At 44.0% G+C, this 26,694-nt stretch overlaps 1 protein-coding gene across 4 annotated transcripts in view; it reads right to left on the bottom strand.

Annotated features, from left to right (window-relative positions):
• Positions 1 to 26,694, bottom strand: part of ARHGAP24 (Rho GTPase activating protein 24) — a 361,105-nt gene that overhangs the window by 151,978 nt on the left and 182,433 nt on the right. The window contains exon 1 of one of the 4 annotated variants that reach the window (XM_081924960.1): positions 14,536 to 14,676. The exons of the other annotated variants lie outside the window; for them this stretch is intronic. The gene's annotated coding sequence lies outside the window, so the exon portion shown is untranslated. Of the gene's footprint in view, positions 1 to 14,535; positions 14,677 to 26,694 lie in introns of those variants that run through there. 4 annotated transcript variants of the gene reach the window in all.

The raw sequence follows: 26,694 nt of genomic DNA, 5'->3' as shown, positions 1-26,694 counted from the left end.
CTTGGCCGGTAAAGCGAGATGAGCGCAGCAACCCCAGAGTCGGACACGACTAGACCTAATGGTCAGGGTTTCTTTACCTAAGTCATTTATAAAGCTGTTGAACCACAATGGCGCCACAACAGAACCCTGCAACATTCCACTTGCCATTCTTTTTCCAGGATGGTGAGGAACCATAAGAGAGCACTCAGTCAGTCAACCAGCTACAAATGCACCTAACTGTAACATTGTCAAGCCTACATTTTACCAGCTACTCGACAAGAATACCATAGGGGACTTTGTCAAAAGCCTTACTGAAATCAAGATATACCATCTCCACAGCATCCCCCCAATCCTCCAAGCTTGTAACTCCGTAAAAAAAAAGAAATGAGATTCATCTGGCATGACTTGTTTTTGAGAAACCTATGCCAGGTCTTAGTAATCATAAGATCCTTTTCTAAGCACTCCCAAACTGGCTGTTTAATTATATGATCTAGAATCTTTCCTGGTGTCAATGTCAGACCTGGGTCTTCTCCCCCCCCCCTTTTTTTTTGAAGATGGAAACAACATTTGCATCTGTAAAAAATCATCACAAAGAAGATTCAATTTCACAACCAAGCAATCAGGATGTATGCAAAGGGAGATAAGAAATGTCCATATCAAATAACACTTCTCCCAAAGAGTGCCAGAGAATGACATTCTGAAATATTTTATTAGCATGATAACTACTGCCACTACCATCGCAAACACCTGCACCCCAAAAAACCTCTTCACATTTACTATATGCAGCACTTCAAACATGGGAAGAGAAACTGCAGAGCAGCGAACATGACATGCAAGAAAGCGCTCTTTAGTTTCAACAGTGGTTAGGCTGCATCTGGATGCCTATTTTAATTGCGTATAAAACAGGGACCCTTTTGCTCTGTCTATGTGAAATCTGGCAGGTGTGATGCCCTGGAGATAGCAGAATATCTGCAAATGTCATGTCATTTGGGATGGAAATTCACACGCAGCAGAAGTCTATCTGAGCCTTTATAGAAATCAATGGGGAAACAAAACAAAACAAAAGACGATAGCTTTTGGAAGTTTAGGAGGTATTAAACCATCTAAATAAGGTTTCTTCTGAGATTGCAGGGGAGGTAAGTACCAGCTCCAGAGTCATTTTTAAAAAAAGCTCATCCCAACTCAGTATTTCAGTCTTATTGAAAATGTAAAATAATCAATGAATGAATATCATGGAATTGTAGAATTGGAAGGGACCATGAAAGTCATCTATTCCAATGCCCTGCAATGAAGGAATCTTCTGCCCAAGACTTATTCTGATAAATATCCAACAAACCCTGATAGAAACTGCCTTCTCCCATGAACTGCCCTCTTCAGCTTTGACCTTGGAGAAACTCCTAAATTATATTTCTACAGCTGCTCCTTTGATTTATTATTTGACCCCCAGCCCATCACCCTACAATTTGTTCTGGTCTCTAAAATTGCCCAGGCTTCAATCACCAAGCCAGACCACCCATGCCCAAAGTCTTCATCTTACCTTTATTCAACATTCCTTTTTCGTTGTGCAAGGGTGGGCCTTATAGTTGAAGGATTGCCATTTAAATCATAAGCAATCAGGAAAATCTGATTTCTTATTTTTATAAGGTCAATGGGCTACATAAAACCTGGGAAGGAACAAAGAGTGTCCCTTGGCTGCCCGCCTTTCTGACGTGTCTTCCCTCTGATTAAAATTTGCACCAGTGTAGCATTAATTGTAAAAGGTCTTTGGCTCTTTTCCCGGACATAAATTTTTAAACTATGTAAAAGCACTTGGGGGAAAAACAACAGCAGCGACAGAGCTATCCAATTGTGACTCTTCCAAAGAAAAAAATATATTGGGGAACCGCCAAATGTAAGGAAGCAGACATTGACAAATAGCCATCGCCTCCCCCAAAAGAGGAGCCAAACAGTAGGATACTAATAAAATTTAGATGCAAATGGGGTGTATCTTTTCCCTGCTTATGAATGCCCAATTAGCCATAATGGCAACAAGCAGCCTGGCTTCCAGCTGGAATCTGACACCCAATTTAAGCAGACTACAAACAAGTACAAAGGCTAACAAAACATCCATAGTGGGGAGAGGCGGTGGAGGGTGGGGTGGGGGGAGATTAGAAACACACATACATTTAGATTTCCATAGCTGCTGCTTGCAAACAATGGATCTGGCCAACCAGGAAATGAGATTAGGTTAATATGCAGCATCGAAAGAGGACAGAAAGAGAAAGTTTCCTCTTCCCACAGTAAAAAAGGACAACAACCCCCAACACAATTTTCAGGTCAAACTACAAATTATTTGTTTCAAATTATTGGCATTAAAAGCACAACACCCTCCTGTCTTCTGGAGAAATATGGGCCACTGGGCTGATAATTCTCCATTGCTGATTTACGGTTTTTCAAACAATAGCTTGAAAAATGGCTGGATCACTTGAGGCACTAAATCCTTCCATGCCATCAGAGCTTTCTGTATAGGCATCCGCATGGGTACACCTTCAAATGGATGGCGTACAACTTCCTAGCAATGGTCCCTCTGATCCCGTGTGAATTCCAGTCTGAACAAGTATACAGCGTAACTGGTTGAAAGTCACCGAACACATTCAGATTTGTGCCTATCATTCTGCAGCAAATAGCTGAACGATGGAACTCGTTCCCCCAGGTGACAGTGATGGCCACCAACTTGGAAGGCTTTAAAAGAGGATTGGACAGATTCATGGAGGAGAAGGCTATATCAATTGCTACCAGCCATGATGGCTCTGCTCTGCCCCCACAGTTGAAGCAAGCAATGCTTCTGAATACCAGTTGCTGGGAACCACAGGAAGGAAGAGGGCTCTTGTGTGTAGGTCCTGCTCCCTGGTTTCTCATAGACATCTGATTGGCCACTGTGAGAACAGGATGCTGAACTAGAAGTGTCATTGGCCTGACCTAGCAGGTTCTTCTTATGTTCTAGATCTGGAAGGTTCAACCATGAATGTTCTAGGACTTTATGTGCTAGATCCAGAAGGCACCTTCTGAGAATGGAATGGCTACTTCCGTAGCTTCACAGGAGGGAATGAGATCTGTTAGAAGCTGCCAATGAAGGAAGGCGGAGGGGAATTATTTCTTTGCCAATCTCTTTTCCTGCTCAGTATTGTTTTGTGACTTTTGAAATATTATCTTTAGTAGAGTTCTTCTCATCATGAACTGTTGCTTAAAGAAGACATCCTTAATGTCCATTTAGTGCTTGGCCAAATTCAAGGTTATTGCATTAATTTAAAAGACCCTTAGCAACTTGGGTCCAGATACTAAGGACCACTTAATTCATTATATCCCAGCCCAATCAAAGGGGGTTCTTGGGGGTTGTTGCTGTTAGTGTTCCCCAATGGGTCCGATTTCACACCTTGCATCCATCTGACCTGTGCTCAGTATTGTGGGTTCAAACCTGTGCAACTCCTTCCCAGCTGAGATCCAACAGGCTCCTCTCTCTGTTGAACTTCAGGCAATTGGTGATGACTTAAAAATAATAACCAGTCATTTTATGCTTAATTTTAACTGATTTTATGTTTGCATCTCTTTGGTAACCTCATTGTACGCTGCTTAGTAATCATGGTGCTATGTGATATATAAAACGGTGGGGGGGGGGGAATAAATAATCTGTAAAATTATGAGAAATAGAGAATGGTCAAACAGTTATGTTGCCTTCACAGACTTCAAAAGATTTCTATTTTTTTTTGTGCTGTTCCATGGGGTGTCTACAGGACCATGGACAGCTCTCAATGGCACTGAGAGAATTCAGGCTGGATACAAGCACCGAAGAGCAGCAGACTCAGATGTTGCTGCAGCAGAAGTCAGGAACCAATTGGGGCTTCATGCAGGCTGCAGGCATGTCAAGGGGGAAATTCGTGGTGCTTAAAGTGTTTGGTCAAAAGTCTGGAGATGGTCAGAATTGGAGGGCAGAGTGCCCAAGCCATGTATGTGGACACAGTGGCTGCTCCTAGGGTTCTCCTCACATGGATTCCTCTGCCTCTCCATGGTTCATTTAGAGGCAATTCCTGTACATAGACTTCCCCTCTTCAGGGTCCTCAGGTCTTTGTTTTGATTGATAGTTTTGAACCCTAGGCCATCACATTTATGTGCACAAGAGCGTTGAACATTTGCTTTTAAAATCAGTGCTGGTGTCCTTTGCCATACAAGACTTTCATTTGCTCTGGAATCAGACTCAAAGGGATTTTGGTGTCCACTTGATCACATGGTTAAAGCAATAAACAAGCAAGCTGGAGAACGAGTAGTGGGAAGATAGATTCTTCCCTTGCCTGTTATTTTCTGCTTTTAGAAGCCTGCTACCCACTCTGCAAACACGGAGCACCCTGTTTCTGTTATGATTATTGTGATATACAAAGGCTCAATGTAGGGGAAATTACAAGATCTGGAAACTGGGAAACAGACTGAGAAGAGGAAGGCGGAATTTGAAAAATGTGAGATTGTGAATTAAGACATTCAAATAACAGGCCACGTAGCGTTTTCTGTAGGGCTTATAATCTCCATATGAAATTCAAAGCTAAGAATTGAATATGTCACTTCTATTTGGCGTATATTTAACAGTTGTTTTAAAAGCCCTTTTCTTCATGTTCAGCATGAAATCCAGGCTTTTGAGTTCTCACATCAATGGCATCTTCATTTAGCCTTTCAAGATATGAAGGCTATATGATGACTTCTGTAACTACTCACAGCAGCTCAAATTAATTGATCCCTTTTGCTGAGCAGATATCAAACAATGCCTTCAAAGCTGATATAGAAAACATATTTGCCACTGTGTATAGCTGGGTATATTTTATAGGTTTATTTCTTTGTGTTTTTAAAGAAAGAAATGGCCTTGTTTTGGCACTGAAGTCTATTTCATACAGTTACATATCCACTTTTAAAATTCTCCCTTTTTTAAAAAAAGCTCTTACATGTGTGGGATGGGGATCAGTGAGAACAATCTGTTTACTATCTTATTTTACAGAAATAAGACAGAAATACAGAAACCAGGTTACAATTCAATTGAAGAGTATTTGTAACAATTATAATATTTTTAAAAATCAAAATACAAACTCATGCTAAATTATTCCAGAGGGTTTTCCATTCAAATATGAAATGTATTTGTGAATCTTTTTTCATGTTTCCAGTACCTTATTACCTTTTGTAATAAAGATACCTTGCACATTAGCATACAACGCCAGATTGCATTTTCCCATTCCCTTACAGATGGAACTTGCTGTGATGGGTAAACTGCAGTTCCCAGCATTCTTTGAGGGAAGTCATGTTCTTTAAATGAATGGTGTGGATGGGAGCTTTGTTAGCAAGTGCTCATTGGGCATGAAGCACTTCAGCACCTTAGAGCCCTTTAGATTGAAAGACAGTATTCAAAACTAACTGGGGAGGTATCAAAATAGGCTTGGTAAGTGAGAAATAATAATAATAATAATAATAATAATAATAATAATAATAATAATAATAAATATTTGTACCCCACCCATCTGGCTGGGTTTCCCCAGCTACTCTGGGCGGCTTCCACAAAGACCAAAAATACACTAAGATGTCACACATTAAAAACTTCCCTGAACAGGGCTGCGTTAAGATGTCTTCTGAATGTCAGAAAGTTATTTATCTCTTTGACATCTGATGGGAGGGCGTTCCACAGGGCGGGCGCCACTACCGAGAAGGCCCTCTGTCTGGTTCAAGACTCTGCACCATTCAAGACTGGTGCCATTTTACCATACAGATACATGCATACAGTCATACCTCATGTTACGTGTGCTTCATGTTATGCTCTTTCAGGTTATGTCCCGCGACAACCCGGAAGTACCAGAAAGGGTTACTTCCGGGTTTCGCCGCTTGTACATGCGCAGACGCGCAAAATCACCTCATGCGCATGCGCAGAAACGATGAATCGCAACCAGCGCATGCGCAGACATGCCACTGCAGGTTGTGTTCTTTTCATGTTGCGAACGGGCCTCTGGAACGGATCCATTCACAACCAGAGGTACTACTGTATCAGGTAGCTAGAAAGTGGTCATTATGTCTGAAGCTCTGTTGTACACATTTAGAGTCACATTCAGTCCCTAGCCAGAGTGAGGTGGCTGTCTCAGGCCAGGGCTGTCTTAAGAATATCTGGCGCTGTGGTGCAAAGCTCCCTCCGGCACTGCCAGCGGGGCTAGAGAGGACGGCACTGCCAGCGGGGCTAGAGGAGGCGGGCAGCGGCTGGAGGGTGGCTCCTCTGGTGGGGAAGAGGCAAAGGCTGGACATGGCACTTCCCGGCTCAGCTGGCTGCTTTATGCCACGGTGGCCATGGCAGATGGAGGCGCTGGGCACGGTACTGCTTTGGCATGGCATGGCAGAGGCAGGCGAGGGTGGCAAGCTGATGCCAGGAGGTGCCACATCCAGCCTCCGCCTCTTCCCTGGTGCCCTTCAGAACTTGGTGCCCCCGCGCCACTAGGCTCTATGGGTAAGACGCCCCTGCCTCAGGCAACAGATTCTGAGGGGTTGTGAGCAGACAGGGCTGGGTGTGCACTTCCTAAGCTGTCCTGCTGCCCTCAAATGCTGTGTGGGCTGCTCCAATAAGTGTTGGAAGTGTAAAGAGCAAGAAGGCATGTTTTATCACATGTGGTGGAATTGTAATCAAAAGCTATTGGGAAATGATTTACAATGAAATGAAAAAAAAATGTTTAAGATAACTTTTGTTAAAAGACCAGAAGCTGTTTTGCTAGGCATTACAGTGGTACCTCGGGTTAAGTACTTAATTCATTCCAGAGGTCCATTCTTAACCTGAAACTGTTCTTAACCTGAGGTACCACTTTAGCTAATGGGGCCTCCTGCTGCCACCGTGCGATTTCTGTTCTCATGCTGAAGCAAAGTTCTTAACCCGAGGTATTATTTCTGGGTTAGTGGAGTCTGTAACCTGAAGCATCTGTAACTTGAAGCATCTGTAATCTGAGGTACCACTGTACAGGCCAAGACCTGCCAAAAGAGTGGAAGAAACTATTCATATATGCTACAACAGTGGCTAGGATATTACTAGTCCCAAAATGGAAAGACGACAAGATACCAACGAAAGAAGAATGGCAAGGAAAACTGATGGAATACAGTATGCTGAAATGGCAAAGCTCACTGGAAAACTTAGAGACAAAGACAATAGAGATTTCAAAAAAAAATATTGGGAATTGTTTATGATGTATCTACAGAAACACTGTAAAGAAGTAGACTCACTAGCAGGGTTTGACTAAACACTTACAATTAAGAAAACCAATATAAAAGTTAAGTAATATGGAAATTATGAATGATATGAGTGTAATAAGATATAGTTAAAAGACTAAAAATTAAGCTAGACTAAAATAAGCAGATGAGGGACGCGGATGGCACTGTGGGTTAAACCACAAAGCCTAGGACTTGCTGGTCAGAAGGTCGGCGGTTTGAATCCCCGCAACGGGGTGAGCTCCCGTTGCTCGGTCCCTGCTCCTGCCAATCTAGCAGTTCAAAAGCACGTCAAAGTGCAAGTAGATAAATAGGTACCACTCCGGCAGGAAGGTAAACGGTGTTTCCGTGCGCTGCTCTGGTTTGCCAGAAGCAGCTTAGTCATGCTGGTCGCATGACCTAGAAGCTGTATGCCGGCTCCCTCGGCCAATAAAGCAAGATGAGCGCCACAACCCCAGAGTCAGTCATGACTGGACCTAATGGTCAGGGGTCCCTTTACTTTACCTTTAAAATAAGCAGAAGAAACAATATTTAAAGAACCAGAAGAGGAAGTTGAGGGAAATGTAAAACTTAATAAAAAATATTTTAAAAAACCAAAACAAATGCTGTGTAGGCCACTGTTCTGTTACCGGTGTTGACTGAAGTAAGATTCAGTTGGCAGGCTGCTTGGGTTTTGTACCTGGACAGGGGAGGGGCCATCTTGTTCTTCACTTCAGGGAGCAAAAATTCTCAGGCCAGCCTTGATACACGGCATAAAGCTCCTCAACCCTTGAACGATTCTGTTTATTTTTCAGCAAAAGCAACAGCTTCCAGCCACGAAAAATATGGGAATTACTGCAGTGTGTGAAAATTCCACTTTACAGTACTTTTAGTGCTCAAACGATTTCAATTCCCGCCATCTGGGGTGCCTGCTGCTCGCCAGTCTGCAAACTCGGACACTGCTAGCAGCGCTCACAAAAAAACCCCAACGTTCCCTTTTAACTATTACTAAAGCTCTGCAGCTGTCTTTCTGTGTGCGAATGGAAGCGATCTCTCCAAAACGGAACATGAATGGAAGGATAGCCAATGAATTTTGAGCCAGTGGAGAAGTGGCTTACATGGAAGAAACTCTGAATTAGTGCCAGGCTCCAGATGGACACAGGTTGCTTGTTCAAGTGAGAAATATCATTGTCCAAATACTGGTCCTAATTGCATTACATGAACGTTATTTACACACTGGTTGTAATTTCCATTAATTTATATTGAGCATTTCCCAAGACAAGGGAAACCATTTCCCACATCGTCTGTGGAGGATAACCCCTTCCACCACCATCCCAGTTTATAACCCAAATCTAGACATCAAGCATACAGGAATCCTAGTGGTGAAGCATGAAACTACTAGCACATTTGCAAAGCTAAGCAGGGTCTGGTATGGTTTTAAATTGGATGGGAGACTATGTGTTGAGATTCCTGTAATGCAGGGGATTGGTGTAGGTGACTCTTCCAACTTTATGTTTCTATGATTTCTATGAATCTGTTTGTAGTTAAATATTTGCAAGGCGAAACACAGTGTGGAACAGAAAGACAGAGCCCAATGAGCCTGCTTTTCTTATGTCCCATGGAAGCAAGAATCCTGCATGGATCTGACTGATTCGGTTTAATAATAATAATAATAATAATAATAATAATAATAATAATTTATTTATACCCGCCCATCTGGCTGGGCTTCCACGGCCACTCTGGGTGGCTTCCAACAGAATATTAAAATACAATAGTCTATTAAACATTAAAAGCTTCCCTAAACAGAGCTGCCTTCAGATGTCTTCTAATAGTCTGGTAGTTGTTTTTCTCTTTAATATCTGGTGGGAGGGCATTCCACAGGGCATGTGCCACTACCGAGAAGGCCCTCTGCCTGGTTCCCTGTAACTTCTCTCAGCGAGGGAACTGCCAGAAGGCCCTCTGTGCTGGACCTCAGTGTCCGAGCAGAACGATGGGGGTGGACACGCTCCTTCAAGTATACTGGACCGAGGCCATTTAGGGCTTTAAAGGTCAGCATCAACACTTTGAATTGTGCTCAGAAACGTACTGGGAGCCAATGTACGTCTTTCATGACTGGTGTTATGTGGTCTCGGTGGCCGCTACCACTCACCAGTCTAGCTGCCACATTCTGGATTAGTTGTAGTTTCTGGGTCACCTTCAAAGGTAGCCCCACGTAGAGCGCATTGCAGTAGTCCAAGCGAGAGATAACTAGAGCATGCACCACTCTGGCAAGACAGTCCGCGGGCAGGTAGGGTCTCAGCCTGCATACCAGATGGAGCTATGGTCTGGCTTCTTTTCCCTTTTTACTTTGAAATGCATATCTGTACCAGACTAGATTTGATATTCATATATGGCTTTTGTTATGCAACTAGCAGTAACAGGATCCTGAGCAACTTCAGGACCTCAGGAGATGGAGAAGAAGAGCTTAACCCTTTCTCCCCTGCTACAGCCCCAACAAAAAACCCTCTTCTGCCAGCTGCTTATATTTATTAGGAGAGAATACAAACAGCAGCTTAGGAAGATGATTTTCACTGGGATCACTGCATGCAGATAAAGAAGGCTTAAACTTTCCCTCTCCGCTCCTTGTAGTCCCAATTCTACTCAGGATCCCCTGTGACTGCTATTTATATTAGAATAAACCCACCATGCACATTAACTGCAACCATGCAGTTTGGGCTCTTATTTGGCATTTTTTAAAAAATGAATCATGGGATATACAGAGATGGCAAAACTGACAGCTCTGATAAGAGACACAAATCTAGAATTTTTCAAGGAGGACTGAAAACCTTTGCTGGTCTATTTAAAAAAATAATTGCCCATATGCATAGTCCACAGTGGGGTTTGAAGTTTAAGAAAAATACAGCAAAATATATTGAGAAACCTGTTAAAGAGAATGAAACTGTATGCGATGGAATTGTAAGATGCAATTGTGACTATAAACATTGAGGATGGGTGAGCCGGAAGTCATTAGTATTGCAGAATGAGGATTATAACTGTTGAGAGATAACCTGTAACTTTGAATCTTGAAATAAAAGAAAAAGAAATTGGGGGTGGGGGAATAACGGTCTCTCCCCCCCCCCCCCATTGGCTTTTATGTAGCAACTGGAGCTTCCAGTTAACTCTGCTATTGGCTGTTCAGGCCCCTTTCTTTCATGAAAAGGGTGTGCAAAGCTTCATTTTTGTGCAACCGTAATCATGCAAAGCCACAGGACTATTTTGAAATGAGCAGAAGCGATGCTGGAAAATTCCGATGAGCAAACCTTCACCTTCAACATTTCCGCTTCCGCGATAGAAGGATGGCACTGGGGGAAAAAACATTGTTGCTAATGACTGCTTAGCCTCTGGCTCAGTGAAGTGTGGGTGCCATAAATGCATGTTCCATTGCTCTCCAGTTGCTATAAAAGCACCTGGTTTCCCCCGGTTTTCAGCTCTGATGGTGCTGAAAGATAAACAGGTGAAAATGGACAGCCAAGTGCTACTTTTCATGCGGGGGGGGGGGGGATCGAATTGCTGAAGAAGATTGGTCATAATAAGGCAAGTTGATCTTTATTGATGGTCCCTTGAGTCAGGGAACAGGGAAGGCAGGCAGACGAAATGAATTTCCTTCACAAACTATAAAAACAAAGCACAAAATTAGGGCAGCCGTTCACATTATGCTTGCATGTGTGCTGTGTTTGGTAAATTTGTGCTTGCAGACACCTGGGTACTCTAAGGCCTCATCCAGCCATCCTTTTGTGCTGTGTTTCTCGGTACAGGCCCGCACTTTTCTCTCTTTTTTTGTTTTCTCTGTGAAAACCCACTATTTACTTCTTATCGTTTTCCATAGGCATAGCCAAGAGAGAGGGCAGGGGGGCAACTGCCCCCCCAAATCAATAATAATAAATAAAAATACACAGCAAGCTGAGGTTCTGCCTCCCTCAACAAAAATAATTTTCTCTCTTCTTTTCTTTTTTCTCTTTCCCTTTCCTCCATTCCTCCTACTTTTTTTTTAGATTAATTTTGAATAAAATAGATATTTGGTATTGAGTTTTGTATCTCTCTTTATAAACTCTAATAAAATTTATTTTTAAAAAGAAAAGCACAGATCTGTGCCTAAAAATGCAGGGTAAAAGGTAAGTTTGGATGATCCCTACTGGGCTGTGATTACAGAGGTATGCTTAAGGGCACATGCATTTATGATTATTATTCTTAATAAACTTAAATCCTGCCATTCCTCCAAAGGAGCTCAGGCCAGCAAACACACAAGCAATAAAGCAATTGTTGTTGTTGTTGTTTAGTCGTTTAGTCGTGTCCGACTCTTTGTGACCCCATGGACCAGAGCATGCCAGGCACTCCTGTCTTCCACTGCCTCCTGCAGTTTGGTCAAACTCATACTGGTAGCTTCAAGAACACTACCGGCGCCACTACCGAGAAGGCCCTCTGCCTGGTTCCCTGTAACCTCACTTCTCGCAGTGAGGGAACCGCCAGAAGGCCCTCGGAGCTGGACCTCAGTGTCTGGGCTGAACAATGGGGGTGGAGACGCTCCTTCAGGTATACAGGGCTGATGCAGAATGTGGATAGCAGTTCCTTGAGAGCTGAACAACATTAGGGCTACCATCCCAAAAAAAAGGATGCCAAATGAAATATTTTGCATCATGGCACAGAAATGGAAGCAGGAAGAACTACCGATAAAAGAGGAATGACAGATGAAATTGATGGAATACGCAGAATTGGATAAGATGACAGGGAGAATTCGAAACCAGTGGGACCAGAAATTCTTGAAAGATTGCAGTAAATATACGAGTTATCTGAAAAACAATTGTAACCAACTGACTACGCTTGTAGGACTAGAAGAAGTTTTGTAAGGAGAACTATATGAAATATTGCAGAAAAGATTTATGTGAATGGATTTTAAGTTATGAATTGTTAAAAGTAGTACTTAGGATAACAAAGGTAAGGTTAAAAGATGAGGTTTGAAAATCATTAGACGTGGTTGATGGAAGTCTCAGGCTAAAATAGCCAAAATGTTGCGTAAGGTGAGATGAGATGGTATGTTCTGTTTGGAAAATATATGTAAAAACTAATAAAAATGTATATTTAAAAAGAAAGAAATATTTTGCATCATTGCTTTGTGGGACACATCCCTGATTGCAGAAGGTGCCTCTGGGAAATACTGGAATCCAAAGAATACTGTGCTGTACACTAGAAAGAAAATATTCTACTTGTCTGGCATATCTGCAGTATCTATTTTATGAGCATCCTTTTTGTGGTCCACTAGCTTACTTGTTGATTTTTCCTGTAATGCCTTACAGGCAAGTTAATGAAACAATATCATCAATGGATGTCTCAGGCCAAAGAAGAAGCTCTAATGATTCATGTGCTATTCACTGAGAGTGTGCAGCCTGCACCAAACATCCCCTTAGGTTACCTACTGCCAGGCGTGCATGTTTAAAATAAATGAAAAGTTCTCCTCCCTCCATTGCTGCTTTAAATGAGAAAATATTGTGTGTGTGCAATCCAGTGGGAATTATTTATTTGGGCAAATTTATTGCAATATGCAACAAGGTGAGTTGCCAGCAGGAGTCTTGTCGACAAGCTCAGGTAGCATGCATGATAGAGTGGGATGGAGTTACAGGTGGGCAACAGCTCTGTGGCCAAATTTGCATTCAGATGCTGGGAAGTTCACATTGCAACCCCATAAAAAACAAATAAATCATGGCATCAGATGGCACACCTTTAGGTCTAAAGAAACACACCATGTACTTAAGTGGCACCGTTCAGTTAAATTTGGATGAATTCTGCATTGAGCTGTATCTTCAGGGATTTAAGATGATTAGATAAATTCCAAAGGGCAAAGAAAGAGATGAGAAAAAGGAGGAAAGAGAGTTTTCTCTGACTCAGTGCACTGAATTCAAATGGCACTTAATTGGAGAAAATGAAGCAAGCGAGGATTAAAACACTTTTAGAAATCGATTTGTAAATGCACCCCCAGAAATACAAAGCAGTGTTCTGGGCAGTGTGATCCTTGCAAAATAAGTGGAAGAGCAAGTAGGTGATATGTACAATATAAGTTATGACTGCAGCCAAAAGTGCTCTGTACATTTCCGTTGCTGGCTAAACAAACACAGCCTTGCAATGAGCATATAATCAATTCTTGTGGTAGCTGAGCAAATGGCAGCTGTAGGCAGCAAGAGGGATAGATGGAACCAGCCAATTTAGCTCTACAGGATTGCCATCTCTGGTGGTTCTCCTCCCCCTATGTAACTATGGTTCTAATTTATGGAGATCTATGCCAATTTTAAAGGGACGCGGTGGTGCTGTGGGTTAAACCACAGAGCCTAGGACTTGCCGATCAGAAGGTCGGCGGTTCGAATCCCTGCCCCGGGATGAGCTCCTGTTGCTCGGTCCCTGCTCCTGCCAACCTAGCAGTTCGAAAGCACGTAAAAGTACAAGTAGTTAAATAGGTACCACTCTGGCGGGAAGGTAAATGGCGTTTCCCTGCGCTGCTCTGGTTCGCCAGAAGCGGCTTAGTCATGCTGGCCACATGACCCAGAAGCTGTCTGCGGACAAACGCCGGCTCCCTCGGCCTATAGAGCGAGATGAGCGCGCAACCCCAGAGTCGGTCACGACTGGACCTAATGGTCAGGGGTCCCTTTACCTTTTATGCCAAATTTAAAAACTTCTTTGAACACCATGCCTGTGCTGGGGTAAACACGGCAAATGCAAGGCAACGCCAAGGTGTTGCAAAGCTGCAGTGAGTGCCAGAAACTGTGTGCCAAATTAGAATTCCCATATCATCGTCTCTCAAGCACAACTCCTTAACAGAGTCTCCGGGCACACAAGACATAAAGGGCAGCTGTAATGCATACTGTTAAGGAATTAACATAGCAAGTAGTTCATACATCTGTTTAGCCATTCTGCGTCCACAGTTGTTCATCCAGACATCCAAGCTTAACAGAGATGAACTTTGCATGCCTGCCCAGATTCAAGCATGCTGCAGGATAGAAAAAGAAGTCTTGCAAGTCCATTTTTTCACCACCTGCACATGAGTGCAATTTCTGCACAGACCCAAGCCTTATCCAGTATGAAAACCAAACCCAACCAGCACTCCTTTAACACACACACACACACAACTCTGTCTCTTTTCCAAACACACACACAATTCTACAGAAAAGTCTTCTGCCTATAAGGAAGCTAACATGAATAGCCGTTCATAAAACCGAGCAGAGATGGTGAAAAACAGCATGAGAATTCAACCTGATCACGGCTCCCCTGATATGATTAAGTGGCAATAAAAACATAAAATAAAGGTACCTTGGTGTTAATGGGTCTGACAGTCTCTTCATAGATATTTCTCCAGCACAGTCTTGCTTACCTAAACATCGCCATTCAGCTCAAATGAAATGCCTTGATTTGCTGAACTGACAAGCTGGGGCACAGCAATCTCTCTCTCTCGCTCTCTCCCTCTGTGTGTGTGTTTTTCCCTCCTTAAAAAAATGTAGTTGGATCTAAGCCACTATAGTTACTATTTATTTTAAACACTGAGGGGTCGTTGGGGAAATAACCCATTTCTTCCTCCTCTTATGGCTGAGCCAACATCTACTCTCCCATGACTTTAAGGGGGAAAGAACCAGAAGGAATTTTGTGCTATAAATAAATTAGAGGAATGCATGAAAGTTGTAAATATTGCTAATTTAGTAATGCACTTTATAGGGCTTTTACTGGAGCTCCAGCTGCAGACAAACCCAGTTCTTCTGAGCAGAAAATAGGATTTTGCTTGCAGGTTGCAGACCTTCTTGGCCTAGGAAACTTTTCAGCAGCCCCTTCCCTTCTGCTCAGGTTACATTACAGCAGCCACAGGGATTGACAGCCTAGGGCAGGGATGGGAAACTTGTGGCTTCTAGATGTTGGACTACAACTCCCAGAATCTCTGAATATTGGTTGGAAGTGGATAGTCTTTTGAGTCCAACATCTGGAGGGCCACAGGTTCTCCATCCTTGGCTAACAGCAACTTTTTAAAAAAGAAAACATGACCTCCAGGCATGATGTCTAGCAGCACTTAGTGCATGGACTGATAGCACAAAATAGTGAATTTCCCTGCCTATCATTCTAGCTATATTTCCACTGGATATGCTCAGTATCTGGTTTCCTATGTTCCCTTATGTATTCCTGGTTTAACTGGTTTGTAACATTAACATTTTTACTTTTCTAAATTACGTTTACATCCCACCATTCTTCCAAGGAGGTTATGGTGACATGAATAGTTTTGCAACATCCCATCCTGGTTTCACCCTCACAAAACCCCTGTGAGGTAGACCAGGCAGAAAGAGAGAGACAGACAGACCTAGTATCACCCAGGAACACTCTGACCACCACAACACACAAGGTAAGAATTTTCCCTACTCGCGATACAACACCATGAGGTGAGCTATTTGCCCTGAAATTATTACAGTGGTACCTTGGGTAACATACGCTTCAGGTTACATATGCTTCAGGTTACAGACTCCGCTAACCCAGAAATAGTGCTTCAGGTTAAGAACTTTGCTTCAGGATGAGAACAGAAATTGTGCTCCGGCGGCGCGGCGGCAGCAGGAGGCCCCATTAGCTAAAGTGGTGCTTCAGGTTAAGAACAGGTTCAGGTTAAGAACGGAACTCCGGAACAAATTAAGTACTTAACCCGAGGTACCACTGTACTCACAATTTAAAACAAGACCTTTCCCCATTTTTTTGCCTTTGCACCTGCCTGGTCAACACTCAGACCAGGCAGCTGCCATTGTCGGCAAATGCGAAGACGTTGATTACTTGGTCTCCATGGATTTCTCCCAACGGCAGTAAGTGACTTGATATTCTTGTAAGCAGGAATGTAAGTTACATAAAAGAATGGAGCGCCCTTACCCACAACCGTTAGAGCAAATAGTGGTGCTGTGGTCTAAACCACTGAGTCTCTTGGACTTGCCGATCCGAAGGTTGGTGGTTCGAATCCCCGGGATGGGGTGAGCTCTGTCCCAGCTCCTGCCAACCTAGCAGTTCGAAAGCATGCCAGTGCAGCTAGATAAATGTGTCGGGAAGGTAAATGGCATTTCTGTGCGCTCTGGCTTACGACACGGTGTTCCATTGCGCCAGAAGCTGGCCACATGATCCGGAAAGCTGTCTGTGGACAAACGCCGGCTCCCTTGGGCTGAAAGCGAGACGAGCGCCACAACCCCATAGTCGCCTTTGACTGGACTTAACCATCCGGGGGTCCTTTACCTTTAAATAGCAGGGCGCATGAATCATGGTAATGTGACCTTGCTAAAAGAAAACACACATGGGGGGGGGAGCGGAGACAACAACCCCAAACCCAACTATATGGGTAGGATCCTCATGAATGACAAACTCTCCAGACAATTTTGGGGAGAGGTTTGGGGACCCAGGGGGGAAAATGCTTGGGGTCTGGAAAACAGGCCCTTGGAGCTACCCCTGCTCTAAATCTTTAATTGACCTTTGTTTTGATGAATCCAAGTCCTGATGAGGGAGGGTGGAAACTGAACACCCAGAGGATTCTTGGATGAGTTCTCAATCTTTAGTTCATTACTCTCCCTAAGGTATTGTGACGTGGAGGATGCAATGGATGCTGGCTGACTGCGGGTTTCAAATGAGTGCTTCTCCTCTTGGAGGGAGGATTAGGAATAAAGTGCCGAACTGCAGCAACAGGGGCCTCCTCAAAAGCAGCAGTCGTCACCCATCTGGCAGATGGCTCTGCCTGCTGTCAGGGGACATGCTAGCTCCACTTTCTCCTTCTCCACATGGGGCTCCATGTTTGTAAATATGGAGCATATGCAAGCAGCCAGGCGTGGAGCCTGGTACGGCGACGCTCAGCATCCGCGGAAAGAAAGAAAGGGAAGATTGCAAGGTTGCCTACCTCTGTAGGCAACAATTCCCAAGAAGCAGGGCAAAGACACATGTGTGCAAAAGCATTACGAGCCAGTTTAGAACTGTCAAAACAATGCAACCTCATTCCCCCCCCCATTGTTTGATGATGATGCTATTTGGGCCACAGGGAGTTTGCACATCACTGGTTTCCTCCCACCCCCACCCCACAAATTCCACCTATTTGATGGCCATCTTGCTAGTATAATTGAACGGAGCTGTTGTCAATCCCAATCATCTTTCAGTGCTCATTCACAGAACTTAAGTGGATTGATTTTTTGGGTTGTTGGTGTTTGTTTTTTTAAAAAATGGGCTTGTTACAATTTCTAAGGTACATTACACTTCACATGGGTGTGCAGTGGGGATGAAAATGGTCTTTGCATTTTTAAGCTTCTCCCTGCTGCCACAAAGATGAGAAAGATGCTCTTTTAAGAATACGAGATGCTAAAGAACCTGGCAGATGCCCTGAATCAGATGTCCCAAATCACATTCCACTAACGGTGGACCAGCCACATCTATGGCATAAGCAGATGTGCCTGAGATGATCTCCAAGTGCTCCCTAGGACTTCGTAATGAGACCAATCAGCAATCTGCTCACATGGCAAAGGCACAGTTGGGGCCTTTTGCAGAATTTACATAAATTTAATGACTTCTAAGAGAGACTAAATGACGCTTGGTTTTATTGCATTTGTCCAAGCTTTTTTGGCTTTCACTGAACGACAGAGGTTATATTTGTTTCAAAGGCAGACTCGCTGTCGTTTGTTCTGTCCAGTCCAGCAGGTTTTTCAAAGACTGATTTCAGTTGCCAGTTCGTCATCATATGCTTGAATCTGGAACATATGTTTTCTAAATAAAATGGGAGGTGAAACCAACCCTCTCTCTCTTTTTGGCATAGACGGCATGGTAGATAATTATATTATCCAACTTGCCCATTATTTTCATTGATTCAGAGTTCTCGAGTGAGCTGTAAATCATACCACTTCTCATGTTCAGCTATTACTCTGACATCTTAGCTGGTAGGATTCTAAATTATAACATTTCTTGGCCTGTCTTCTGGAAAATGCATTGTTTTACCTTCCCCTGTAGAAAAACCTGCTTGTATGTCCATGACCAAGATGGTTTTCTGACAATAGGTAAGTGAAATCAAATCCTCTTGCTGTGGCCACTGAGGATCTGTGGACATCTAGGCACAGACATAACACATGAATGGGGCATGGGTGGGGAACATTCCCACCAGTCCAAGGTAGCATGGCTAGCAGTTAGGGATGATGGGAGCTGTAGCCTGGCAACCTTTATTACAGAATAACAGACTTTAAAGTGAGAAGGGACCATGAAGGTCATCTAGTTCAACCCCCTGCAATCTTTCACCCAACGTGGGATTTGAACCCACGACCCAGAGGTTAAGAGTCTTTTAGTTTTTGTTATTGTTGGGAATGTGGGGAGATCCAGGGCAGACAAAAGGTTGGATTTCTTCACATAGTGCATAGTTTAATTATGGAATCTAACAATCTCCTTTCCCTTCCTCCCCCACAACAAACACTCTGTGAGGTGAGTGAGGCTAAGAGACTTCAGAGAAGTGTGACTAGCCCAAGGTCACCCAGCAGCTGCATGTGGAGGAGTGGGGAATCGAACCCGGTTCCCCAGATTACGAGTCTACTGCTCTTAACCACTACACCACACTGTTATGTCTATGCATATTCATGTGCTCTGCCACTATGGACCTTTCCACGCCCATGTCATTTGTATCTCCTAGCTATTAATTTTGTCTGCCAAGTAGCTGGATGGAAAGCAAGTGCTTCTTCATATACAAGTTGCTTTTGCATCCCAGTGTACCTTTACTGATGTGTTAATTATTCTTCATAATGGGAAACAGCCCTTTCCCCTTCATCTGCTGGAACTCCCTCTCCTCAATTCCTGCCAAACACAATGGTGAATGTATCCAAGTTCTCAGCCATAAAAGAAATCTAGCTGATTCCCACACACTTTCATAACCAGAACCCAGTCCAAACATCTGTAGTTCACATATAGCTAGAACCTGCTTTTTAGAGAAAAGAGAGCACTCTGGGGACCCGTGCTAAGCCAGAACATGTGAAGTGTCCCTGCATTCAACTCCATGGACACACCTGCACTCCTGCAGTTGATCAGCATCTGTGGTAGCTGGAGAATGGAAGGGGAACCTGAATTCTCCAGAGGGAAGTAGGGGAAGCATTGGCTCAAAATGTGGAGCTTGGCCCTGCTTCCCAATGCAGAACCAAAAGTCACAGTATATATGTATAACAATTTAAAATAAACACAGACATGTTGTTATGGTTTATATGACAGCCGGGGAGAAGGTTTGCAGGCTTTTTCATTCTCAGCACCGTTCGTACAGCACTTTTAAAGTGCAAAATAACCTCTCAAAATTGACCACTCTTATTTGTGGGCAAAGAAACTGGGAGGATCATATCACCAAACATTTCCAGGAGGAGGATAAACTCCACAACCATTTCTTTTTTAAGTACAACATAATTTTAAGTACAACATAATTTTTCTTTTTTTAAGTACAACATAATTTTTCATCGTATACAATATTTTAGACTTCTGTCAACACCTCTGATGATTTTCCATTCTTTAACACTTATTCTGCACTTCTTAATTTTATATTACATTTAATTGTCCTTAACTAATAAATCTCTTCCTAGTCTTTCTTGCATTATTGCAAATAATCCACCTTACAAAACTTCTTGCAGTCCTACTAGCGTAATCTGTTCGTCACAATTACTGCCAAGGTTTCACAGAATCGCACAGAACTGTAGAATTGGAAGGGACCTCAAGCCTGATCTAGTCCAACCTCCTGCAATCTCAGCTAAAGCATTCCTGACAGATGGCCAACCAACTTCTGCTCAAAAACCTCCAAGGAAGGAGTGTCCAGAACCTTCCAAGGGAGACCATTCCACTGTCAAACAGCTCTCAAGGTCAGAAAGTTCTGCCTGATCTTTAGGCAGAATCTCCTTTCTTGTAACTTGAAGCCATTGGTTCAGGTCCTAGCCTCCAGTGCAGGACAAAACAAGCTTGCTCCATCTTCCATGGAATACTTGAAGATGGCTATCATACCACATCTGGGGTTGTGTTCAAGAATATAAGAAGCGTCCCTGCTGGATCAAGGTCAATGGCCCATCTAATCTAGCATCCTGTTCTCATAGTGTCAGGAGCAGGACAGCAATAAAACACCCGGTGTCAGAGAAGTTCTTTATTCAAGGTAACAGTACAGGCCTAGTGATCACAACAACTCTTCCCAGTAGGTCTTGCCCCAGTGAGGTGGCTGTGAGGACTGAAGGTCCCCGCTTTCCCATCACTCTCTAGGGCTCTTTCCCCAGGTCCTCCCTCAGCAACCTGAGGCTCCTTCGTCTTGTCTCTCATTGCTCCACACTCTTCATTCCTCCCTTGGAGACCGGGGGAAGAGGGGAGCTGGCCGCAGCAGGATGGGAAGACTCCCTGGATTCTTCGGCAGCCAGCCTCATTTCTGCCTCTTGGTCTCCCTCCTCTCCAGCAACCAGCTGGTGCCTCCCACCACTCCTCAGCATCCAGCCAGGCCACGACACATAATGGCCACCCAGATGCATACAGGAAGCCTGAAAACAGGACCTGAGTACAACAGCACTCTCGCAACTTCAGATTCCCAGCTACAGAGACGCAGTGCCTCCAACAGTGGAGGTAGAACACAGTCAATAACAACTGTGCTGGCAGCCTGACCAGCATTTTGCATCCTCCAAAATGCCCAGGACCCAACAGGACCCTGGGATATTGCAGATGTCAGTAGAATGGCAGTTGCCACAAGAAACTGGTAGAGAATATTCAGAGAAAAGTCTGCAAAGTGGTTGTTTGTTTGTGTTTGTGTGTGTGTGTGCTTAAGCATATGTGGCGCCGGGGTGCAAAGATCCACCCGTTGCCCAGTCCCAGGCATGCAGGAGGTCAGAGCCGCCCGCCCGCCTCAGCGTCTCAATGGCTTGGTCACCCCTGAACTCGTGGCGCAGAGCTGCCCACAGCAGAAGAGCCCACCGCAGTGCTCCAACCGACAGACAGGCTCTTCTGCGGACTCAACTCTTGGGCCCCGGACTCTCAGCCCGGCACCCCTGAGAGCCCGGCGCCCGAGTGCCCTGCACCCCTAGTGCCTATGGGTAAGATGGCCATGTGTGTGTGTGACGGAAAGAGATCTCAGTGCAGCCACTGTGTGTGTCACAAGTTAAGGGAAAGACATGGCTAGCCTGTGAAGTCCCACAACACCCATCCAAGCATTCTTTCAATGTGTGTTGAGGATTGTCTAACCCTCCTCCCTCCCAACATGTCAGCCAAAATGGTCTCCTGCTAGCATCTGAGCTGCTGCAAACTTGCTCCACCACACAGGTCTCCAGACACTTCCCATGAAAGTGACAATACTAATTCCCTAATTCTTGGGGATTCAAACAGTGCGCTCGCTTGTCGAATTGGGATGCTGATCAGACAGCCACAGAAACTGGCGGTGCTTGACATCCCCGCAGACTGAACTGTTTACTTGTAAGATGATCAATCTTTAAGATGACACGGAGACAATCTTTATCGTCTTCCTGTTATGAGGTGTAGTGCAGGGGATGGGCAGCAATATTTTAGCTAATGGCTAACGCCATCAAAACCTGAATTATCTTTGTCAGCAACTGCTGCAAAAGATGTTGTGACCACCCACAACCACAGCTGCTTATCATAGCCAGAGTTAATTAAGGGAAATGTGAAATGGAGGTGGCGGTGGTGCAATGATTTTCTTCAAGGCTTTTGTAAACAAATCTTGCCTATGGAACCAAAATCCTCACCCTTAAAATATTTATAACCTCCCCCCCACTTCCCCATCTCCTTTCCCTTAAACTAAACCAACCCATCTGAAATGTTCTGTGCGCGTGATTTAACACCAGAATGAAATTTTCCAAAGTGTGAGAGGGGGGAAACGAGCGAGGCATTCTAGAACACAGCACAGAGTTTATTTTTTCTCTTTTCCTTAGAAGAAAAATAAAAAATCAGTTGTGTTGGTTTTTCATTTCTTGGAAAGCTTCCTAATGTTTATTTGGCTTGTCACAACTCAAGTGACTTGGCACAGACAACCTCAATTTGTCATTTTCTGTTGGTCTTAATGACTGCTGGTGCTCTCAGCAGCTCAGAGCAATGTGTGACTGCAAGAGAGAAAGGGAGGGAGGGAAAGAGAAACACTCAGCTGAATTCATCGGAACACAGGGAGCGGGCTTCTACCAAGGCAGACCATGGGTCTAGCAAGCTCAGTATTGCCCATGCCAGAGTTTCCCAGAGTGGTTGCTGTTGACCCAGTTGGGGTCAGAGGGACTCTGCAGGAAGTGGACACAGACCTGGGTGTCAAAAAGGAGCTGAAATGTCTTCGGGGTGGAAAATCAGTTTATGAGATACAGTGCAAAAAGTTTAATTAGGGACTATGAGCCTCAAAAATGAAGGACATGGGCGTGTAGTATTATTATTATTACAGGTTAAGAACTAAATTTGTTCTGGAGGTCCATTCTTAACCTGAAACTGTTCTTAACCTGAGGTACCACTTTAGCTAATGGGGCCTCCTGCTGCCGCCGCGCAATTTCTGTTCTCATCCTGAAGCAAAGTTCTTAACCCGAGGTATTAATTCTGGGTTAGCGGAGTCTGTAACCTGAAGCGTCTGTAACCTGAGGTACCACTGTATTATTATTATTATTATTATTATTATTATTATTATTATTCCCCCACCTTTTTCCAGTCCAGGACTCAGTGTGGTGTACAAAGATAAAATCGGAAAAGCTAACAACACAGAAAAGACCATCTTTAAAATGTAACAAAACACTATGAAATTAAAATGATATTTAAAAGGCCCATATAAGAAGCCATATAATATATCCATATGATATAAAGAAGAACCATATAAACACAGACAATGACACAGACAAAAACCATCCCAGCATCAGCCCTTTCCTCAAAGACGTACAGAGTGTGCCTCCCTTGCCTCATAGGTCAGCTGGTAATTTGCAGATGAGGTGCTTTGCAAGTCTCTGCTCTTCAGCCCCAGAAAAGCAACAAAGCTAGGAACCTTCAATAAGTTGCCTTACAGGGTCAGCAGTGTGGGAATGTTCAGGGTGGCAGGAGAGGATATATTGTCTATTGATATCCTTCCTAACTTGCACTAGCAAGTTCCTTTACATTGGTACCTCTGGATGCGAACAGGATCCGTTCCGGAGCCCCGTTTACATCCTGAGGAGAACGCAACCCGCGTCTGCGTGTGCATGGGTCACGATTCGCCACTTCTGCTCATTACGCCATTTTGAGCGTCTGCACATGCGTGAGCGGCGAAACCCAGAAGTAACCCGTTCCGTTACTTCCGGGTCACCACAGAACACAACCTGAAAACTCTCAACCTGAAGCCACTTTAACCCAAGGTATAGCAGAGTGCATTCCCTTTTACACGGCAGAAAACTAGTTGCAAACTCATGTGTGAGTTTCTTAAGACAATACACAATTCAGTCTGGCTTGTCCAGATTGAAATGTGTTCTAATATTTTCCTGGTAAGACCCCCTTGAATCTGAAGAAGTGTGCATGCACACGAAAGCTCATACCAAGAACTAACTTAGTTGGTCTTTAAGGTGCTACTGGAAGGAATTTTTTTTGTTTTGACTATGGCAGACCAACACGGCTACCTATCTGTAACTAGACCCCCTTGAATCCATCCTAAAAGAATAAAGACACCGCAGTCTTATTCATAAGTAACAAAAAGAAAGTTTACTCACGACCAGGCAGAGCACAGTGTGATGCCTGAAGGCAGGCTCCAGGCTTAAGCTTTCAAATATCTACAAACAGGTATACTCCATAAGGGAGATTTACCTAGTGACTGCAGGCTAGCAGTCCAGTAGTTCACAGGACAAAAGGAAGATGGAAAAGAGAGGGGAGAGTTGGCCTGTTACCAGGTCTGGAAAGGTCACGCCCACCCACTAGTCACATGCAAGGAAGGATACTCCAGGCCAGGAGGAACAGGAAGTTTCAGCTGGCTGGATCAAACATTCCCTTATATGGCATAGCTGTCAACTTACAGATTTGAAAATAAGGGACCAGCAGCCTCAAAAATAAGGGATCATCAGCCAAAATAAGGGGTTTTCCTGGCACAGGTATGTTCAACTTCTGAGCCCCTCCGAGCCAAAGGCAAAAGCCCAGCCAGCAGCCAAATGAAGCCTCACACAGTGGTTCCCACAGCGCAGCAACCCAGCAAAGGGGATGCAGCAAAGAAAACCACCGTCACTTCTCCGCTGGGAAGCGCTGAGCAAAGGCGAGTCCCCAGGCAACGCGGCCGATTTTATCGGCACAAGGCATGCAAGCTCCACCCCCCAGTTGTTCTTAGACTCCTTATTGAGTGAGCAACGCAGCCAAGCAACACAGTTGGAGCCTCCCTCCTCCCTGGCCGGCAGGGAGGGAGAGGAGCTGCTTCCTTTGAAACCCAGGAAATTTAAGGGACATCATCAATAAGGGACAGCAGTGGGACACGGCGCTGGGATAAGGGAGTTTCCCACCAAATAAGGGACGGTTGACAGCTTTGTTGCATTCCCACTCTAGGAAAACAAGGAATGTTGTATTTGACTGCTGCCAGTGGATTACATCCCACAAGCGGTCCACGCTTAGCTTGTTTGGGTGACGACTTGTGGTGGCCTGATGTGCTGAAGTGCGGTAGGAACCAAAGAGTCCACTTAGTATTAAAAACAGAAATCAGACTAGAACTGAAAGAATCTCATGAGCGACAGAAGAACATATATTTAAAAACTCACAACTTTTGAGCGCAAAAAGAGTTTGATGCCAGCAGCTTTGCTCTCTGCTCTGAATCAATAGCATGCCCACTGCTAAAAGGGCTGGGCTTAAACCACTGCTGCCTCTGGTTAATGGTATCAGAAAGGTTGATCTCAGTGCAGGATGAAAAAGGTCAAAATCAAATTACTTCGGATCAATCGCAACATCACAGCCTGGGAAAGCACTCCATCGATTGTGTACATTTTCCTTTTATGAGCTTCTGTGTATCTTTTAATACCACCGGCTCATCATGTAATGCAACAACAGTAGAAGTCTTCTTCGGCAGTGCTTAGAAATGAAGTTGTTAAGCAAGGTTTGCAGAGGGCAAGCAATATCCCAGAGCTTTGATTTTAAAACAAAACACAACACTGGCTGCGTGAGAGAGAATGGAAAAAGACAGAAAACTGCGTAATATATGTTCTGAAAAGTTAAAGGCATTATAAAGGGATGACTAGATAAGCCTATTTTCATTCTGTGTCGGTTTCACAGATACTTAATTAAATGTATTTTCCATCCTGGTTTCTTTTTTTCTTTTTTTTATGTATCAAAATTACTGTGCACACACATTTTGTACTCATTTTCCCCCTAAAATACACATTTTGGGCATGCATTTCTCCATAGTCCCCTATCCTAACCCCATTTACCTGACAGTAAGGACCATTTAAGGATTCGAACCGCCGACCTTCTGATCGGCAAGTCCTAGGCTCTGTGGTTTAACCCACAGTGCCACCTGCGTCCCAATAGCTTGCTTAGGAAGCTTTAAAAGAGGACTAGCAAATTCATGGAGGATAGGGCTGCCATGGGCTATAGGCATGACAATCTCTAAGATCAGGGGTAGCTGCGTCAAGCAGCAAATGGGTCACATGCCCAGGCCTGCAGCTTACCAGTGGTAACCCTAATCGGTTTTGAGTAGAGTCTGCTGCAATGAAAAAGCCATCCCTTATATTGGTTTCCTCCTGCCTGGATTGGTGCACAGCCCTGCCTGTCTGTGGTTCCCCAGTTATTCCATTAGTACTCAAGTGAATCTAATCACTTTGCCATGAGTCGTTGAGCTAATAGGCTTTATCATCTAGGATGCACCGGGAACAGCTGTTTATTTTAGTGGTATTTGAAGTCATTAAACAGCTACTACTTAATCATTTTGCTTAAAAAATGGTAAAAAGGTATAACCCTTTAGGTGTGGGAAATGTGGTGTGCAGAAATTGCTCGCTTGCTTTCAGGCAGTTTCCTGCCATTAGGAAGAAGTTCTAATTCAATCAGTGAATGTGCTTAGCGGCAGGCCAGTCATTTTAGCACATGCGGAGCCCCGGTAATTTGTGGCCTTACTGGGTGGATAAGAATTGATCAATGTTTTCCTTCCCAGAACTGCAAAAAAACACCCTTTAGCAAATTTCAGAGGCTTAGCTGGGTTATTCTGTCGCAGCAAAAACAACCCAGAGTCACGCGGCACCTTGAGAGACTAACAAACTTGTTATTCCGAGTATCGCCCTTTGCAAACTAGAGCCCACTTCATCAAATGGAACTTTGTCAGATGTTTTCCCATTTACATTTCATCCATTTTAAATGTCGGCTGGATCAGATCAAAGGGCCTGTTTAGTCCAGTGCCCTAATTCCTGTAGCAGCCAATCAGATGCCTATAAAAAGTCCAAAATCAGGGCATGAAGGCAACTGCTCTCTCACACTGATGTCTCCCAGAAACTCATATTGAGAGACATGACTGTTTGCACATAGCAATATTAG

The sequence above is a fragment of the Podarcis melisellensis genome, assembly GCF_964234715.1.
Source record: "Podarcis melisellensis genome assembly, chromosome: 9".
In the NCBI taxonomy this organism is placed as follows: domain Eukaryota; kingdom Metazoa; phylum Chordata; class Lepidosauria; order Squamata; family Lacertidae; genus Podarcis; species Podarcis melisellensis.
This window is presented reverse-complemented; position numbering and strand designations above follow the sequence as displayed.